Source organism: Hemiscyllium ocellatum, chromosome 40, assembly GCF_020745735.1.
Source record: "Hemiscyllium ocellatum isolate sHemOce1 chromosome 40, sHemOce1.pat.X.cur, whole genome shotgun sequence".
Taxonomy (NCBI): domain Eukaryota; kingdom Metazoa; phylum Chordata; class Chondrichthyes; order Orectolobiformes; family Hemiscylliidae; genus Hemiscyllium; species Hemiscyllium ocellatum.
In genome coordinates this window covers 20,011,152-20,027,943 of record NC_083440.1, presented here as the reverse complement: position 1 = coordinate 20,027,943, position 16,792 = coordinate 20,011,152, and positions in this window count along the sequence as shown.

Genomic DNA, 16,792 nt, shown 5'->3' with positions numbered 1-16,792 from the left:
AACATGGCCAATACACACTAACCTGCACATCCCTGAACGCTGTGGGAAATTTAACATGGTCAATCCACCCTCACCTGCACATTCCTGAACACTGTGGGTAAGTTAACATGGCCAATACGCACTAACCTGCACATCACTGAATGCTGTGGGTAATTTAACATGGTCAATCCACACTAACCTGCACGTTCCTGAACACTGTGGGTAAGTTAACATGGCCAATCGACCCTGATCTGCACATTCCTGAACACTGTCGGTAATTTAACATGGCCAATCCACCTTGTCCTGCACATCCCTGAACACAATGGGTAAGTTAACATGGCCAATCCACCCTAACCTGCACATCCCTGAACACTGTCCTTAATTTAACACAGCCAAACTAACTTGACCTGCACATCTCTGAACACTGTGGGGAAGTTAACATGGCCAATCCACCCTGACCTGCACATTCCTAAACACTGTCGATAATTTAACATGGCCAATCCACCCTGACCTGCACATCCCTGAACATTGTCCATAATCCAACAAGGCCAATCCATCTTGCCTGCACATCCCTGAACACAGTTTGTAGTTTAACATGGCCAATCCGCCCTAACCTGCACATCTCAGAACACTGTGGGCAATTTAACATGGCCAATCCACCCTAATCTGCATTTCCCTGAACACTGTGGGTAATTTTACATGGTCAATCTACCTTGACCTAAACATCCCTGAACACTGTGGGTAATATAAAATGGTCAATCCATTCTAACCAACACATCCATGAACACTGTGGGTGACTTAACATGGCCAATCCACCAGAACCTGCACATCCCTAAACACTGTGGGTAATTTAACATAGCCAATCCACCCTGACCTGCACATACCTGAAAAATGTGGGTACTTTAACATGGCCAATCCACCCTTACCTGCACATCCCTGAACACTGTTGGCAATTTAATATGGCCAAATCCACCCTGACTTGCACATCCCTGAACACTGTCGGTAATTCACCATGGTCACTCCCCCGTGACGTGTGTATCCCTGAACACTGCGGATAATTTAACATGGCCAATACACCCTAACCTGCACATCTCAGAACCCTGTGGGAAATTTAACACGGCCAATCCACCCTAACCTGCACCTCTCTGAACACTGTGTGTAATTTAACATGGCCAATCCACCCTAACCTGCGCATCTCTGATAATGTGGGTAATTTAACATGGCCAACCCACCCTGACATGCACATCCCTGAACAGTGTCCGTAATTTTTAACATGGCCAATCCACCTCGCTTGCACATCCCTGAACACTGTAGGTAATTTAACATGGTCAATCCACCCTGTCCTGCACATCCTTGAGCACTGTGGGTAATATAACATGGTCAATCCATTATAATCTGCACATCCCTGAACACTGTGGGTAACTTAACATCGCCAATCCACTCTCACCTGCACATCCATGAACTCTGTCCGTCATTTAACAAGGCCAATCCACCCTAACCTGCAGATCCCTGAACACGGTGGATAATTTAACCTGGCTAATACACCCTGACCTGCACATCCCTGAACACTGTCAGGAATTTAATATGGCCAATCCACCTCGCCTGCACATCCCTGAACACTGTCGGTAATTTAACATGGCCAGTCCACACTAACCTGCACATCTCTGAACACTGTGAGTGATTTAGCATGGCCAATCTACCCTGTCCTGCACATCCCTGAACACTGTGTGCAATTAAACATGGCCAATCCACCTAAGCAGCGCATTCCTGAATGCTGTTGGTAAATTAACATGACCAATCCACCCGAACCTACACATCCATGAACAATGTCGGTAATCTGTCATGGCCAATCCACCCTAACCTGCACGTCCCTGAACACTGAGTGTAATTTAACATGGCTAATCCACCCTGACCTGAACGTTCCTGAACATGGTCGGTCATTTAACATTGCCAAACCACTTCGCCTGTACATCCCTGAACATTGTCAGTAATTTAACATGGCCAATACACATTAACCTGCACATCCCTGAACGCTGTGGGTAATTTAACATGGCCAATCGACCCTGATCTGCACATTCCTGAACACTGTCGGCAATTTAACGTGGCCAATCCACCTTGACCTGCACGTCCCTGAACACAATGGGTAAGTTAACATGGCCAATCCACCCTGACCTGCACATTCCTGAACATTGTCCATAATCCAACAAGGCCAATCCACCTCGCCTGCACATCCCTGAACACTGTTGGTAGTTTAACATGGCCAATCCGCCCTAACCTGCATATCTCAGAACACAGTGGGCAATTTAATATGGCCAATCCACCCTAATCTGCATTTCTCTGAACACTGTGGGTAATTTTACATGGTCAATCTACCTTGACCTAAACATCCCTGAACACTGTGGGTAATATAAAATGGTCAATCCATTCTAACCTACACATCCCTGAACACTGTGGGTGACTTAACATGGCCAATCCACCAGAACCTGCACATCCCTGAACACTGTGGGTAATTAAACATGCCCAATCCACTCTAACCTGCACATCCCTAAACACTGTGGGTAATTTAACATATCCAATCCACCCTGACCTGCACATACCTGAAAAATGTGGGTACTTTAACATGGCCAATCCAACCTGACCTGTACATCCCCGAACACTGTTGGTAATTTAATATGGCCAAATCCACCCTGACTGCACATCCCTGAACACTGTCGGTATTTCACCATGGCCACTCCCCCGTGATGTGTATATCCCTGAATACTGTCGGTAATTTAACATGGCCAATCCACCCTAACCTGCACATTTTAAACACTGTCAGTAATTTAACATGGCCAATCCACCCTGACCTGCACATCCCTGAACACTGTGGGTAATTTAACGTGGCCAATCCACCCTAACCTGCACATCCCTGAACACTGTCGGTAATTTAACAAGGCCAATCCACCCTGATCTGCACATTCCTGAACACTGCTGGTATTTTAACGTGGCAAATCCACCGTAACCTGCACATCCCTGAACACTCTCGGTAATTTACCAAGCCCAATCCACCCCACCTGCACATGCCTGAACTCTGTGGGTAATTTAACAAGTCAATCCACCTCTCCTGCACATCCCTAAACACTGTCAGTAATTTAACATTGACAATCCACCCTAACCTGCACATTTCTAAACACTGTCAGTAATTTAACATGCCCAATCCACCCTAACCTGCACATTCCTGAACACTGTCAGTAATTTAACATGGCTAATCCACCCTAACCTGCACATCCCTGAACACTGTCGGTAATTTAGCACGGCCAATCCACCCTAACCTGCACATCCCTGAACATTGTGGGTAATTTAAGTGGCAAATCCACCCTGATCTGCACATCCCTGAACGCTGTCGGTACTTTAACATGGCCAATCCACTTCGCCTGCACATCCCTGAACACTGCGGGTAATTTTACATGTCCAATCCACCCTGACCTGCACATCCCTGAATTCTGTGGATACTTTAACGTGGTCAATCCTTGAACACTGTGGGTAATTTAACATGGCCAATCCATCCTAACCTGAACATCCCTGAGCACTGTGGGTCATTTAACATGACCAATCCATCCTAACCTGAACATCCCTGAACACTGGGTAATTTAACATGGCCAATCCATTCTAACCTGCACATCCCTGAGCACTGTGGGTCATTTAACATGGCCAATCCACCCTGACCTGCACGGCATTGGACTGTTGGAGGAAACGTTTGCACCCGGAGGATACCCACGCATGTACAAACTCCACACAGACAGTCCTCTTGGTGGTGTGAGGCAGCGGTACGACCCATTGAGCCACCGTGAGAAACCCACCATCTCCTCCCCATTGATAACTGTTTGTGGTTTATTACCGGGGAGTGTCAAACTTGACTCGTGTTTTGTTTAGAAAGAGTGGGGTCAAGGCCAATGCCCCCATAAGCTCAAGATGCTCCATCTCCCTCCAAAAAAGAACTTATATCCATTTCAAAAAGATACTTGATTCATAAGACATCTTTATATACAAACATCGTCACGAAAGTACTTTGGTTGTGTACAGTCTTCGGAACAAAACACAAACACAACACCTTGGACTGTCATGGCCTTTTGTGCAAGTTGGTCATTTTGGGAGGTTGAATAAGGCAAGGACGGACACAATGATTGGTCAGTCCCTCAGGAGTACTGAGGGACAAAGGGAACTTGGTGTACAAGCCCATAGACCCCTGAGGGTGCAGAACAGCTCAGCGGGCTGGGGAAGGAGTTATACATGATACTGGTGCCCCTAATCGACAGCATGGTGGCTCAGTGGTTAGCACTGCTGCCTCAAAGCTCTGGGTTCGATTCCAGCCTCAGGCGGCTCTCTGTGTGGAGTTTGTACATTCCCCCCATGTCTACATGGGTTTCCTCTGGGTGCTCTGGTTTCCTCCCAATCCCAGGCTGTGCTATGTTGTCCAGTGTATATAGGTTAAGTGTGTTAGTCAGGGGGTAGATGTAGAGTAGTAAGGGAATGGGTCTGTGTGGGTTACCCTTCATAGGGTCGGTATGGACTTGTCAGGCCAAAGGGCCTGTTTCTACACTGCAGCGATTGTATAAGATTTTCTTGGCTGATTACCTGAAGCATTAAATCTGAGCTGTTCCTTCTTAATTAACATCATAAAGTTAAATTATATGGAGCTTTGTGAATTAACCAAGTGCCTGTATTCTGTGTCTGTTCTGCCCTGCACTTCTCTCTCCCAATACAGTATCTTACAATGACACAAACCTGTTTTCCAACTTCCAACTAAAACAGCCTCAGGGCCATTGAAAACCTGCTGCATTGCTCAGTTACACTTGAATGACTGGTCCGATCAAATGCTCGAGCAAACAAGCACACAGCTTGCTGGAGAAACTCAGCAGATCTGGCAGCTTCGGTGAAGAGAGAGAAACAATTAGCATTTCAAGCGACCCTTCCTCAAACCGGTCTGTTCTGAAAAGAACGCTCCTGAAGAAGGTCACTGGACTTGAGACATAAACTCTCTCCCTGTTTCTTTCTCTCTCTTGCTCTCTGTTTCTTTCTCTCTCTCTTGCTCTCTCTGTCTCTTAGTCTCTCTCTCTGTCTCTTTCTCTGTCTTGCTCTCTGTCCCTTTCTCTCTCTCTCTCTCTCTCTTTCTCTCTCTCTCTCCCTGTCTCTCTCTCTCTCTCTCTCTCTCTCTTTGTCTCTTAGTCACTCTCTCTTTGTCTCTCCCTCTTTCTCTCTCTCCCTTCACACAGATGCTGCCGGACATGCTCAGTTTCTCCAGCAATCTGTCTTTATTTCTTTCAGGTCTCCAGCACCAACAGGTCTTTGGTTTATTTTAGTGTTGAAGTCCCAAGCTTGCTCTATTAAAGGGATCGAATTCCTACACCAGGAAAGGGGTCTGTTAGCTCAGCTAGCTGGCTCATAATGTCAACATTGAGGGGTCAATTCCAATCATGTCTGAAGTTACCGTGAAGGTCCCAACTTAGCTGAGGTGTGTGACTCACCAGTCATATCTCTCTCTCTCTCTCTCTCTCTCTCTCCCCTCTCTCTCCTTTCTCTCTCCCTCTCTCTGATGAGACAGTAGTTCTCGGATCCTTTCGGTCTACAATAACTGTCCACTTTAAAGGGTCACTCCGGTAAGAAGAGAGCTCTCTGCATGATTCAGGCCAAAATCCAGGCGGTCCCTCCCAAACATCACTGTGGGCCACCCCAGGACAGCAGCAGGAGAGGTCAGCGCACTCCCACCTTCCTCACTACAGTAGGGCGTGTGGTTACCATATACTCACCAAATTTGAAATTAAATGTCAAACAATACTGGGTGGAAACAAAGGCTGTTCCTCAAACTCTGTTAAAATCAACATAACGGATAAGCCAGGGTTGGTTTGAAAATGAAGGGGATGGTATTTTGAGGGTTTGTGTTTATTAGAGTTCGCATCTACTGGCTGAATGTTTGAATTCGCGGGACAGCGGGTTGGAGCCGAAATGAAATGTGAGAGGTTAGGGAGTGAGGGAGTGCTGCACTGTCAGAGGGTCAGTACTGAGGGAGTGCTGCGCTGTCAGAGGGTCAGTACTGAGGGAGTGCTGCACAGTCCGAGGTTGGGATTGAGGGAGTGCTGCACTGTCAGAGGGTCCTTACTGCGGGAGTGCTGCACTGTCAGAGGGTCAGTACTGGGGGAGTGCTGCACTGTCAGAGGGTCAGTACTGAGGGAGTGCTGCACTTTCAGAGGGTCTGTACTGAGGGAGTGTGCTCTGTCAGAGGGTCAGTACCGAGGGAGTGCCACACTGTTGGAATGTCAGTACTGAGGGAGTGCCGCACTGTTGGAGGATCAGTGCTGAGGGAGTGCTGCACTGTCAGAGGACCAGTACTGAGGGAGTGCTGCACTGTCAGAGGGTCAGTACTGAGGGAGTGCTGCACTCTCAGAGGGTTAGTACTGAGGGTGTGGGGCACTGCCAGAGGATCAGTGCTGAGGGAGTGCCGCACTTTCAGAGGGTCAGTACTGAGGGACTGCCGCACTGTCGGAGGGTCAGTAATGAGGGAGCGCCACACTGTCCGAGGGTCAGTACTGAGGGAGTGCTGCACTGTCAGAGGATCAGGACTGAGGGAGTCTGCACTGTCAGAGAATCAGTACTGAGGGAGTGCCGCACTGACAGAGGTTCAGTACTGAGGGAGTGCTGCACTGTCAGAGGATCAGTACTGAGGGAGTGCTGCACTGTCAGAGGATCTGTACAGAGGGAGTGCTGCACTGTCAGAGGATCAGTACTGAGGGAGTGCTGCACTGTCAGAGGGTTAGTACTGAGGGAGTAGGGCACTGCCAGAGGGTCAGTACTGAGGGAGTGCTGCACTGTCAGAGGGTCAGTACTGAGGGAGTGCTGCACTGTCAGAGGGTCAGTACTGAGGGAGTTATGTACTGTCAGAGGGTCTGCACTGAGGGAGTGGGCACTGTCGGAGGGTCAGTACTGAGGGAGTGCCGCACTGTCAGAGGTCAGTACTGAGGGAGTGCTGCACTGTCAGAGGTTAGGGAGTGAGGGAGTGCTGCACTGTCAGAGGGTCCTTACTGAGTGAGTGCTGCACTGTCAGAGGGTCAGTACTGTGAGAGTGCTGCACTGTCAGAAGGTCTGTACTGAGGGAGTGCATCACTGTCAGAGGGTCAGTACTGGGGGAGTGCTGCAATGTCAGAGGGTCTGTACTGAGGGAGTGCTGCACTTTCAGAGGGTCTGTATTGAGGGAGTGGGGCACTGCCAGAGGGTCAGTGCTGAGGGAGTGCCGCACTTTCAGAGGGTCAGTACTGAGGGAGTGCCGCACTGTTGGAGGGTCAGTGCTGAGGGAGTGCTGCACTGTCAGAGGACCAGTACTGAGGGAGTGCTGCACTGTCAGAGGGTCAGTACTGAGGGAGTGCTGCACTCTCAGAGGGTGAGTACTGAGGGAGTGGGGCACTGCCAGAGGGTCAGTGCTGAGGGAGTGCCGCACTTTCAGAGGGTCAGTACTGAGGGACTGCCGCACTGTCGGATGGTCAGTAATGAGGGAGTGCCACACTGTCCGAGGGTCAGTATTGTGGGAGTGATGCACTGTCAGAGAGTCAGTACTGAGGGAGTGCCACACTGACAGAGGTTCAGTACTGAAGGAGTGCTGCACTGTCAGAGGGTCAGTACTGAGGGAGTGCCGTACTGACAGAGGTTCAGTACTGAGGGAGTGCTGCACTGTCAGAGGGTCAGTACTGAGTGAGTGCTGCACTGTCAGAGGGTCAGTGCTGAGTGAGTGCTGCACTCTCAGAGGGTCTGTACTGAGGGAGTGGGCACTGTCGGAGGGTCAGTACTGAGGGAGTGCCGCACTGTCAGAGGTCAGTACTGAGGGAGTGCCGCACTTTCAGAGGGTCTGTACTGAGGGAGTGCTGCACTGTCAGAGGTTAGGGAGTGAGGGAGTGCTGCACTGTCAGAGGGTCCTTACTGAGTGAGTGCTGAACTGTCAGAGGGTCAGTACTGTGAGAGTGCTGCACTGTCAGAAGGTCTGTACTGAGGGAGTGCTGCACAGTCAGAGGTTGGGATTGAGGGAATGCTGCACTGTCAGAGGGTCCTTACTGAGGGAGTGCTGCACTGTCAGAGGGTCAGTACTGGGGGAGTGCTGCACTGTCAGAGGGTCTGTATTGACGGAGTGTGCTCTGTCAGAGGGTCATTACCGAGGGAGTGCCACACTGTTGCAGGGTCAGTACTGAGGGAGTGCCGCACTGTTGGAGGGTCAGTACTGAGGGAGTGCTGCACTGTCAGAGGGTCAGTACTGAGGGAATTATGCACTGTCAGAGGGTCAGTACTGAGGGAGTTATGCACTGTCAGAGGGTCTGTACTGAGGGAGTGGGCACTGTCGGAGGGTCAGTACTGAGGGGGTGCCGCACTGTCAGAGGTCAGGACTGAGGGAGTGATGCACTTTCAGAGGGTCTGTACTGAGGGAGTGCTGCACTGTCAGAGGTTAGGGAGTGAGGGAGTGCTGCACTGTCAGAGGGTCCTTACTGAGTGAGTGCTGAACTGGCAGAAGGTCAGTACTGTGAGAGTGCTGCACTGTCAGAAGGTCTGTACTGAGGGAGTGCTGCACTGTCAGAGGGTCCTTACTGAGGGAGTGCTGCACTGTCAGAGGGTCAGTACTGGGGGAGTGCTGCACTGTTAGAGGGTCTGTACTGAGGGAGTGCTGCACTTTCAGAGGGTCTGTACTGAGGAAGTGTGCTCTGTTAGAGGGTCAGTACCGAGGGAGTGCCACACTGTTGGAGGGTCAGTACTGAGGGAGTGCCGCACTGTTGGAGGGTCAGTGCTGAGGGAGTGCTGCACTGTCAGAGGACCAGTACTGTGGGAGTGCTGCACTGTCAGAGGGTCAGTACTGAGGGAGTGCTGCACTCTCAGAGGGTTAGTACTGAGGGAGTGTCGCACTGCCAGAGGGTCTGTACTGAGGGAGTGGGCACTGTCGGAGGGTCAGTGCTGAGGTAGTGCTGCACTGTCAGAGGACCAGTACTGTGGGAGTGCTGCACTGTCAGAGGGTCAGTACTGAGGGAGTGCTGCACTCTCAGAGGGTTAGTACTGAGGGAGTGCGGCACTGTCAGAGGGTCAGTAATGTGGGAGTGCTGCACTGTCAGAGAGTCAGTACGGAGGGTGTGCTGCACTCTCAGAGGGTTAGTACAGAGGGAGTAGGGCACTGCCAGAGGGTCAGTACTGAGGGAGTGCTGCACTGTCAGAGGGTCAGTACTGAGGGAGTGCTGCACTGTCGTAGGGTCAGTACTGAGGGAGTGCCGCACTGTCAGAGGCCAGTACTGAGGGAGTGCCGCACTTTCAGAGGGTCTGTACTGAGGGAGTGCTGCACTGTCAGAGGGTCAGTACTGAGGGAGTGGGCACTGTCGTAGGGTCAGTACTGAGGGAGTGCCGCACTGTCAGAGGCCAGTACTGAGGGAGTGCCGCACTTTCAGAGGGTCTGTACTGAGGGAGTGCTGCACTCTCAGAGGGTTAGTACTGAGGGAGTAGGGCACTGCCAGAGGGTCAGTACTGAGGGAGTGCTGCACTGTCCGAGGGTCAGTACTGAGTGAGTGCTGCACTCTCAGAGGATTAGTACTGAGGGAGTAGGGCACTTCCAGAGGGTCAGTACTGAGGGAGTGCTGCACTGTCAGAGGGTCAGTACTGAGGGAGTGCTGCACTGTCAGAGGGACAGTGCTGAGCGAGTGCTGCACTGTCAGAGGGTCTGTACTGAGGGAGTGGGCACTGTCGGAGGGTCAGGACTGAGGGAGTGCCGCACTGTCGGAGGGTCAGTACTGAGGGAGTGCCACACTGTTGCAGGGTCAGTACTGAGGGAGTGCCGCACTGTTGGAGGGTCAGTACTGAGGGAGTGCTGCACTGTCAGAGGGTCAGTACTGAGGGAGTGCTGTACTGTCAGAGGGTTAGTACTGAGGGAGTGCCGCACTGACAGAGGTTCAGTACTGAGGGAGTGCTGCACTGTCAGAGAGTCAGTACTGAGGGAGTACCGCACTGACAGAGGTTCAGTACTGAGGGAGTGCTGCACTGTCAGAGGATCAGTACTGTGGGAGTGCTGCACTGTCAGAGGGTCAGTACTGAGGGAGTGCTGCACTCTCAGAGGGTTAGTACTGAGGGGGTAGGGCACTGCCAGAGGGTCAGTACTGAGGGAGTGCTGCACTGTCCGAGGGTCAGTACTGAGTGAGTGCTGCTCTGTCAGAGGGTCAGTAATGTGGGAGTGCTGCACTGTCAGATGGTCAGTACGGAGGGAGTGCTGCACTGTCAGGGGGTTAGTACTGTGGGAGTAGGGCACTGCCAGAGGGTCAGTACTGAGGGAGTGCTGCACTGTCAGAGGGTCAGTGCTGAGGGAGTGCTGCACTGTCAGAGGGTCTGTTCTGAGGGAGTGGGGCACTGTCGGAGGGTCAGTACTGAGGGAGTGCCGCACTGTCAGAGGTCAGTACTGAGGGAGTGCCGCACTTTCAGAGGGTCTGTACTGAGGGAGTGCTGCACTGTCAGAGGTTAGGGAGTGAGGGAGTGCTGCACTGTCAGACGGTCCTTACTGAGTGAGTGCTGAACTGTCAGAGGGTCAGTACTGTGAGAGTGCTGCACTGTCAGAAGGTCTGTACTGAGGGAGTGCTGCACTGTCAGAGGTTGGGAATGAGGGAGTGCTGCACTGTCAGAGGGTCCTTACTGAGGGAGTGCTGCACTGTCAGAGGGTTAGTACTGGGGGAGTGCTGCACTGTCAGAGGGTCTGTACTGAGGGAGTGCTGCACTTTCAGAGGGTCTGTATTGAGGGAGTGTGCTCTGTCAGAGGTTCAGTACCGAGGGAGTGCCACACTGTTGGAGGGTCAGTACTGAGGGAGTGCCGCACTGTTGGAGGGTCAGTGCTGAGGTAGTGCTGCACTGTCAGAGGACCAGTACTGTGGAAGTGCTGCACTGTCAGAGGGTCAGTACTGAGGGTGTGGGGCACTGCCAGAGGGTCAGTACTGAGGGTGTGGGGCACTGCCAGAGGGTCAGTGCTGAGGGAGTGCCGCACTTTCAGAGCGTCAGTACTGAGGGACTGCCGCACTGTCGGAGGGTCAGTAATGAGGGAGTGCCACACTGTCCGAGGGTCAGTACTGTGGGAGTGCTGCACTGTCAGAGGATCAGGACTGATGGAGTGCTGCACTGTCAGAGAATCAGTACTGAGGGAGTGCTGCACTCTCAGAGGGTCAGTACTGAGCGAGTGCTGCACTCTCAGAGGGTTAGTACTGAGGGAGGAGGGCACTGCCAGAGGGTCAGTACTGAGGGAGTGCTGCACTGTCCGAGGATCAGTACTGAGGGAGTGCCGCACTGTCAGAGGGTTAGTACTGAGGGCGTGCCACACTGACAGAGGATCAGTACTGAGGGAGTGCTGCACTGTCAGAGAATCAGTACTGAGGGAGTGCCGCACTGACAGAGGTTCAGTACTGAGGGAGTGCTGCACTGTCAGAGGATCAGTACTGAGGGAGTGCAGCACTGTCAGAAGGTCAGTACTGAGGGAGTGCCGCACTGTCAGAGAGTCAGTACTGAGGGAGTGCTGCACTGTCGGAAGGTCAGTACTGTGGGAGTGCTGCACTGTCAGAGAGTCAGTACTGAGGGAGTGCTGCACTGTCGGAGGGTCAGTACTGAGAGAGTGCAGCACTGTCAGAATGTCAGTTCTGAGGGAGAGCTGCATTGTCAGAGGGTCAGTACTCAGCGAGTATCCCAATCCAACCAATCCCATTTGTCAGCACCCAGCCCATGTACCTCTAAACCCTTCCTATTCATATACCCTTGCAGATGTCTTTTAAATGTTGCAATTGTATCAGCTCACACCACTTCCTGGGGCAGCTCATTCCATGCACGTACCACCCTCTATATGAAGAAGTTGACCCTTAGGTCCATTTATAAGTTTTCCCACTTACCCTAAACCTACCCTCTCGTTCTGGACTCCCCCACCCCAGGGAAAAGACCTGTCTTTTACAATATCCATGCCCCTCATAATTTTGTAAACCTCTGTAAGGTCATCCCTCAGCCACCGATGCTCCAGGGAAAACCGCACCAGCCTGTTCAGCCTTTCCTGAAGCTCAGACCCTCAACCCTGGCAACATCCTTGTAAATCTTTTCCAAACCCTTTCAAGTTTCACAACATCCTTCCGATCGGAAGGAGACCAGACTTGCCCGCAATATTCCAACAGTAGCCTAACCAATGTCCTGTACAGCTGCAACATGACCTCCCAACTTATAGAAAGATACAGCGCAGTACAGGCCCTTCGGCCCTCGATGTTGCGCCGACCGAATCCTACCTAACCTACACTAGCCCAATAACTTCCAAATGCCTATCCAATGCCCGCTTAAATGACCATAAAGAAGGAGAGTTCACCACTGCTACTGGCAGGGCATTCCATGAACTCACAACCCGCTGTGTAAAGAATCTACCCCTAACATCTGTCCTATACCTACCACCCCTTAATTTAAAGCTGTGTCCCCTAGTAACACCTGACTCCATTAGCGGTAAAAGGTTCTCAGTGTCGACCCTATCTAAACCCCTAATCATCTTATACACCTCTATCAAATCTCCCCTAAACCTTCTCTTCTCCAATGAGAACAGCCCCAAGTGCCTCAGCCTTTCCTCATAAGATTTTCCTACCATTCCAGGCAACATCCTGGTAAACCTCCTCTGCACTCGTTCCAATGCCTCCACATCCTTCCTATAGTATGGCGACCAAAACTGCACACAATACTCCAGATGAGGCCGCACCAGAGTCTTATACAGTTGCAACATGACCTCAGGACTCCGGAACTTAATTCCTCTACCAATAAAGCCCAGTACACCATATGCCTTCCTCGCAGCACTATTTACCTGGGTGGCAACTTTCAGAGATCTGTGTACATGGACACCAAGATCCCTCTGCTCATCCACACTACCAAGTAGCCTACCATTAGCCCAGTAATCCATCATCTTGTTACTCCTACCAAAGTGAATGACTTCACACTTAGCTACATTGAATTCCATTTGCCACCTTTCTGCCCAGCTCTGCAACTTATCTATATCCCGCTGTAACCTACCACTTCCTTCCTCACTATCCACAACTCCACCGACTTGTGTCATCCGCAAACTTTCTTACCCAGCTTTCAAGCCCTTCCTCTAGATCATTTATAAAGATAACAAAAAGCAATGGTCCCAAAACAGATCCTTGTGGTACACCGCTAGTAACTGCACTCCAAGATGAACTTAGTCCATCAACTACTACTCTCTGTCTCCTTCCAGCCAGCCAATTCCTAATCCAAACCTCTAATGTATCCTCAATGCCATACCTCCGTAGTTTTAGCATTAGCCTACCATGGGGAACCTTATCGAACGCCTTACTAAAATCCATATACACAACATCTACTGCTTTACCCTCGTCCACTTCCTTAGTCACCTTCTCAAAGAACTCAATAAGGTTTGTGAGGCACGACCTGCCCTTCACAAAACCATGCTGGCTATCCTTGATCACGTTATTCCTATCCAGATGTTCATAAATCTTATCCCTTACCATTCTCTCTAAGACTTTGCCCACCACTGAAGTCAGACTCACTGGCCTATAGTTACTAGGGCTATCCCTACTCCCTTTCTTGAACAAGGGGACCACATTCGCTATCCTCCAGTCCTCTGGTACTATTCCCGTTGACAATGACGACATAAAAATCCAGGCCAATGGCTCTGCTATCTCATCCCTAGCTTCCCATAGGATCCTAGGGTAAATGCCATCAGGCCCAGGAGACTTATCTATTTTCATCCTCTCCAATATTCCCAGAACCTCTTCCCTGCATATTTCCAGGCCATCCATTCTAATCATTTGTGACTCCATATTCATGTCAGCAACAGTGTCCTGTTCCTGAGTGAATACTGATGAAAAGTATTGATTTAGTGTCTCTCCAATCTCCTCCGCCTCCACACACAACTTCCCACTACTATCCTTGACTGGACCGATACCTACCCTAGTCATCCTTTTATTCCTGACATACCTATAGAAAGCCTTTGGGTTTTCCCTAATCCTACCAGCTAAAGACTTTTCATGTCCCCTTCTCGCTTCTCTTAGCTCTCTCTTTAGATTCTTCCTGGCTACCTTATAACTCTCTATCGCCCCAACTGAACCTTCACGCCTCATCTTTACATATGCCGCCTTCTTCCCTTTCACAAGGGATTCCAATTCCTTACTAAACCACGGTTGCCTCACAAGGCCCTTTACACCATGCCTGACTGGTACATACTTATCGAGGACACGTAGTAGCTGCTCCTTGAACAATCCCCACATCTCATTAGTGTTCTTCTCTTGAAGCCTGTTTTTCCAATCCACACATCCTAAGTCATGCCTCACTGCATCATAATTTCCCTGCCCCCAGCTATAACTCTTGCCCTGCGGCGCACACTTATCCCTCTCCATCACTAAAGTAAAAGTCACCGAGTTGTGGTCACTGTCCCCGAAGTGCTCACCTACCTCCAAGTCTAACACCTGGCCTGGTTCATTACCTAGAACCAAATCCAGTATAGCCTCACCTCTTGTTGGCCTGTCTACATATTGTGTCAGGAAACCCTCCTGCACACATTGGACAAACACCGACCCATCTAATGAACTCGAGCTATAGCTCTCCCAGTCAATATCTGGGAAGTTAAAGTCCCCCATAACGACCACCCTGCTACCTTCACTCTTTTCCTGAATCATCCTCGCAATATTATCCTCTACTTCTCTAGGACTATTAGGAGGCCTGTAGAAAACACCTAACAGGGTGACCTCACCTTTCCTATTTCTAACCTCAGCCCAAACTACCTCAGATGGCAAGTCCTCTTCCATCGTCCATTCCACTACTGTAATACTGTCTTTGACAAGTAATGCCACACCTCCCCCTTTTTTACCCCCATGTCTGATCCTACTAAAACATTTAAACCCTGGAACCTGCAACAGCCATTCTTGTCCCTGTTCTACCCACGTCTCTGTAATGGCCACAACATCGAAGTCCCAGGTACCAACCCACGCTGCAAGTTCACCTACCTTATTTCTTATACTTCTGGCATTGAAGTATACACACTTCAATCCACCCTTCTGTTTACAGGCACCCTCCTTCGAGATCGCTGCATTATTCATAACCTCCCTACACTCAAGGTCCTGTACCCTAAAGCTACAGTCCAGGTTCCCATGCCCCGGCGGAGTTAGTTTAAACCCTCCCAAAGAGCACTAGCAAACCTCCCCCCAAGGATACTGGTGCCCCTCAGGTTCAGGTGTAGACCATCCTTTTTATAGAGGTCCCACCTTCCCCAGAAAGAACCCCAGTTGTCCAGAAACCGGAATCCCTCCCTCCTGCACCATCCCTGTAGCCACGCATTCAACTGCTCTCTCTCCCTATTCCTCGACTCTCTATCACGTGGCACGGGTAACAAACCAGAGACTACAACTCTGTTTGTTCTAACTCTGAGCTTCCAACCTAGCTCCCTGAAAGCCTGTCTGACATCCTCACCCCTCTTCCTACCTATATCGTTGATGCCAACGTGGACCACGATCTGGGGCTGCTCCCCCTCCCCCTTAAGGACCCGGAAAATACGATCAGCGACATCACGTACCCTTGCACCTGGGAGGCAACATACCAAACGTGAGTCACTGTCGCCCCCACAAAACCGTCTGTCTGTACCCCTCACTATCGAGTCCCCAAGAACTATCGCTCTACCTTTCTCCACCCTTCCCTTCTGAGCAACGGGGCCAGGCTCCGTGCCAGAGGCCTGAACCTCGTTGCTTGCCCCTGGTAAGTCATCCCCCCAACAAGTATCCAAAACGGTTTACTTGTTCTTGAGGGGAATGACCGCAGGGGGTCCCTGCACTGGCTTCCTCCTCCCACTCCCCCTCACTGTCACCCATCTATCTTGAACTTTCGGAGTAACTACTTCCCTAAAGCTCTGATCTATGACCCTCTCTGCCTCCCGAATGATCCGCAGTTCATCCAAATCCAGCTCCAGTTCCCTAACACGGGCTTGGAGGAGCTGGAGATGGGTGCATTTCTTGCAAGTGTACTCAGCAGGGACGCTAATGTCTTCCCTCACCTCATACATGTTGCAAGAGGAACATTGCACTGCCTGCACTGCCATCCCTCTAAAAAGCTAGCTTTCTTTAAAAAAAAACTAAATGTAAAGAAACCAAAACAAGCAAAACGCAGCACTTACCTGCTTGCCGCAACGGGTCTTATTATTTAGGTTAGAGGAGGAGGGCAGGTGGGAGGCTCTTCTGCCGAAGTGCCTCGGGTTACTCACCTGCGCGTTTAAATAGAGAAAAAACCCTACCCAGGTAACCTAGCAACACAAGCCTCCGGGTCTACCCGGCGTTTTTTTTAAAAAAAACTTTTTAAATTTTTAGTTTAAAAAAGTTAAAAAAGTTAAGTACTGGAACTTACAACTTAAATTTTTAGTTTTTAAAACAAAAGAAAAACTAAGAACTGGAACTCACCCTGGACTTCGAACCGGACAAACAGCCGTCACGTGATCCTCCGAGAAACTTCTGTGCTCGATACTCTGACCAATAAAATAAAACATAACAAATGCCTTCTTCACTATCCTATCTACCTGCGACTCCACTTTCAAGGAACTATGAATCTGCACTCCAAGGTCTCTTTGTTCAGCAACATTCCCTAGGACCTTACCATTAAGTGTACAAGTCCTGCTAAGATTTGCTTTCCCAAACTGCAGAACCTCACATTTATCTAAATTAAACTCCATCTGCCAATTCTCAGCCCATTGGCCCATCTGGTCAAGATCCTGCTGTAATCTGAGGTAACCTTCTTTGCTGTCCCCTACACCTCCGAA